At 35.8% G+C, this 4,638-nt stretch overlaps 1 pseudogene; it reads left to right on the top strand.

The window, feature by feature from the left end:
- Positions 1 to 1,498: 1,498 nt before the first annotated feature.
- On the top strand, positions 1,499 to 3,766 carry LOC101307575 (annotated as a pseudogene).
- Positions 3,767 to 4,638: the final 872 nt, after the last annotated feature.

Below are 4,638 nucleotides of genomic sequence, written 5' to 3' on the forward strand. Positions count from 1 at the left end.
GATCATATTTCTAGCTCTAATTAAATATATAATATGTAGTAAAATTTAGAAAATAGTAAATTAGAAACTAAAAATATATAAAGAAAATAATAAAGACTAGAATCAGTTAATTATCGAATTGGAAAGTTTAAAGAGAATAAATATACTTCTTTTTATATGATTATTGTCTTTAATAGTCATTACATCGAGGAGATAATTGTCATTCAATAACTCATAACAAAGGGAGGTCAAGTGAGCAAATTTTAAGATCCCAATAACCGCACTCATCTAAAAAACTTTAGTGTCGTCGCTATCACTTATGGGGAAAAATATAAACAGTGACAGACTAATATATATGGAGATCTTTGTCGTCGAAATTAACCTTCCGTATTAAAAGATGGACACACTTCTGTGAATGATATATTGTCAGCATTGTCTTCTGTGGACACACTTCATCATCTTAAGCCTCCTACTACAAAATATGAACAAAAGGAAATAGCAGTGCAGCGAACTCTTCAATACTAGTGCAATGAGAACTGTTGGAAAATGGAGAATAAACACGATTTTATTTGACTAAATTTGACACATGCAAGAAATTAAGTGTCACCAAGGGCGGAGGGAAACGAGGACCAGTGGGGGCCCGTGCCCCCATTAGATTTTGACGATTGGCAGCCAAAGATGCAGTTGTGCCCCCAGTGAAAAAGAAAAAGTCTGTGTAAAAAAAAAAAACTGTCCACAATAAAAAGAATTAGGGAATAATAAGAAGCTTCTCATGCACTCTAACATTGAGAAGCCCAACTTACAAGGTCTCCCGGATACCACTTACCAATATAGAGTTGTGTTTCCCCTAAATACTACTTCAGTACTCCTGCGTTTTTTGTGTGCGTTCAATCTCTTTGTTGAAAAAAGAAGAAGAATACTGACGCAGTGATGATTTGTGCGTTCAATCTCTTATCTGCCTCAAACCCCAAAATCTCAAATCAATAACTCTGATATCAACAACTCAACAAGGTATGGTACTATGGTACATGCTCTCTGTCAATTTCAGATGGATCAATGGATGATGGATCATCGATTTCATATATCTATCAGTTATCAGATAACATGTCTTGTTATCGTCTATTCATTTTGCTCTCTCAATGCGATTGGTTTTCTTCTCGACTTCTCCTCTGTTCTAGTGTTCTTGTATATATTCAATTGAAAATTTTGTGAACTCATGAATCATAATTTGGGAGTTTATAATTTTGTTCAAACGGGTACTTTGGTTACCAGTAGGATTAGGATTAGGATTATGAGGTTCTATATATACTACTAGGAGCTTGAGGAGAATGGAATGGAGTTTATATTGTTGTATCAGTACACTGCATGCCTAGAAGAATGGAATTTTGGAACTTTATAACTGTATAAGCATATTTTAATCTTGTTGATCGTTCCTTAATTTTCAATTCAAGTTAACTTACATTTTGATTTGCTATTGCAGTTGTGAATTGTGATTTTGTGAAAAAATCATGAATCAGACATGTTGTCAAATAACATTCGTGTTGGGGTGGAGATAAACTTGGCTGATCTTCCTTCAGATCCTAGATTACGAAAGAGTATTTCAGACTATGATTCAAACATTCGAGACCAAGTTCAAAGAGAATATCTTCAGAGTCCTTGTCAGCCTAAAGATCACAAATGTCTTAAGACTCCGTGTGGAGCTAAGGAACGAAGGTTCATAACAGATTGGTTCATTGATTTTCCTAACTGGTTGGAATATAGCATCGAGAAGGATGCTGCATTTTGTTTGTGCTGCTACCTATTCAAAACAAACAGCAGAGGACAAGCAGGCGGCGACGTTTTCACTAAAAATGGTTATCGAAATTGGAAGAAGAAAAGAAGGTTATATACTCATGTTGGAGACCTCAACAATGCTCATAACCAAGCTTTGAAGAAGTGTGAATACTTGATGAATGAAAGACAACATGTTCGAAACAGTATCCAGAAGAATGCTAAGCCATCCAGAACATCTTATCAAATTCGGCTCACTGCATCTGTCGATTGCAGACGGTTTCTTCTAAGACAAGGCCTTGCATTCCGGGGCCATGATGAATCTAATAATTCCAGCAATCAAGGTAACTTTCTTGAGCTTTTACAATTCCTTGCTGATCATGATGAGCAAGTTAGAGCTGTGGCATTGCATAATGCTCCTGAAAACCTCAAAATGACATCATCAATGATTCAAAAAGATATAGTAAATGCTGCTGCTGTTGAAACAATAAATGCCATAATTGCAGACATGGATAATGCATTGTTCTCTATTCTAGTTGATGAAGCTAGAGATGTTTCTGTAAAAGAGCAGATGGCTGTTATTTTTTGTTACGTGGATAAGAAAGGTTGTGTGATAGAATAGTTTATTTGCATTGAGCATGTTGCTAATACTACTGCCATAACTCTTAAGGAAGCCATAGATGCATTGCTTTGTAAACATGGTTTAAGCACATCAAGTCTACGTGGTCAGGGCTTCGATGGAGCAAGTAATATGAGTGGGGAGCTGAACGGCTTGAAGACACTTATCTTGAAGGAGAATCCTAGTGCTTTCTATGTCCATTGTTTTGCACATCAACTACAGTTAGCTTTGGTGGCTGTAACAAAAAACATGACATTGTTGGTGCTTTCTTTACATTAGTTGCTAAAGTTGTGAATATTGTTGGTGCCTCTTCCAAACGACGTGACATTCTTAGAGAAAAGCAAGCTCTCAAAGTTATCCAAGCATTGAAAGGAGGAGAACTTTCAAGTGGGAGAGGGTTAAATCAAGAAATTGAGATTAAACGTTCAGCCGATACACGTTGGAGCTCACATTATGGTACACTCATAAACTTTACTGCCATGTTCTCTTCCATAATAGATGTGCTAGATGAAATTGCATTTGACAAAGTAGGTTCTGATCAGAAGCATGATGCATTTATATCATTGGGGTTATTGCAATCTTTTGATTAGTTTGCATTTGACTCACGAGTTGTCGCAAGCCTTGCAAAGAGATGATCAAGATATAGTAAATGCAATGGATTTAGTGAAACTCTGTAAGAAAAAATTACAGGATATGAGGGATAATTGATGAGATTCTTTATTAGACCAAGTTGTTGTATTTTGTGGCAAAGAAAATATCATGGTTCCAAACATGAGTGATCAGCATCTATGTCAATGGAAATCAAAGCGTAAAAGTCCAGAAATCACAAACATGCACTATTATCGTTTTGATTTCTTTTGTGCTGTGATAGATCTCCAACTTCAAGAGCTGAACAACCGTTTCAATGAGACTAATACAGAGCTACTCCTTCGTCTTGCATGTTTAAGTCTGAATCATTCATTTTCTTCTTTTAACAAGGAACGTTTGATGCTTCTTGCTCAATTTTACCTAACTGATTTTTCTACATCAGATTTGTTGGTACTAGAGTCTCAGCTTGATATTTACATTGATGATATGCAATCTAACTCCAAGTTTGAAGACTTGCATGGAGTTTTTGATCTAGCACAGAAACTTGTTGAAACAAGAAAACATATGACATATCCATTTGTATATCGGCTCATTACATTGGCATTAATACTTCTAGTTGCAACAGCCACAGTTGAAAGAGCGTTCTCTGCCATGAACATCATAAAAAATCAAATGCGAAATCGAATGGGAGATCAGTGGTTGAATGATAGCTTAACAGTGTACCTTGAGAAAGACGTCTTCAGTGTCATTGACAATGAGTCTATAATTCAACGATTCCAAAACATGGCACCTCGTCGAGGACAGTTATAAATGATTTGAAGCACTACTGTTTTTGTTTTTTAAGTAGATATTGGTTCCTTTTGTGTTAAAACAATTTTTGTATACCTGATTCCTTTTGTGCTAAAACTTTGAGCACTATACTTTCTTTTGTGCTGGAACCAATTTTTTGTGCCCCCATAGGTATATTTTTCTCCCTCTGCCACTGAGTGAGACCCATGAGATTTTAGTGAGAGTTTAACCATGGTTGTGTGTTCTCCTACAAGAGTACATCAATGTCATATATTCACTTGCTCAAATTGGTTTTAGAAATGAGAAGTTGTCACCGAAAGATGGATACTAGAAATGAAAGGAAATGGTTTGTATGTGTGTTTAGCTGATAATCAGGCCCTGTCCCACTTGGTCAATTTTTTTTTTTCAATCTGTTATATATATTAATGTATAATTATACTTAATATAATTTTTAAAAAAAACAAAAACACAATTAAAGTCCTGGACGTTTTCTCTTTTGTCGTTTAGTGACTTCAATCTTTTAGACTTCTTGTTATTGTTTCTTATCATTCCTACTAGAGATGGCAAACAGGCTGATAAAATGGACACTGCACGGCCCACGTCATATTAATGGGTTGGGCTGGGCTAAGAAAAACTGGTCCATGACGTGCTCGTTTCCGGACGCTCAATTTAAAAACCTTTTTTTAATCAGAATGTAGTATTGGCAAATAAGGTTCGATCAATCCGGAGACTTAAAAGACACTCATGCAGTCACGGTTACACTAAAGAGTCAGTAACTATAAGTATTTACAAGCATTCATTTACAAATATACATATGGTATAAGGTAACCGGGGGGGGTTTTGAAGGTTTGTTCTATGTTCCTAAAAACAGAAAATAAAAATATGTACAGGTG

Source organism: Fragaria vesca, linkage group LG3 (genome assembly GCF_000184155.1).
Source record: "Fragaria vesca subsp. vesca linkage group LG3, FraVesHawaii_1.0, whole genome shotgun sequence".
Lineage (NCBI taxonomy): Eukaryota > Viridiplantae > Streptophyta > Magnoliopsida > Rosales > Rosaceae > Fragaria > Fragaria vesca.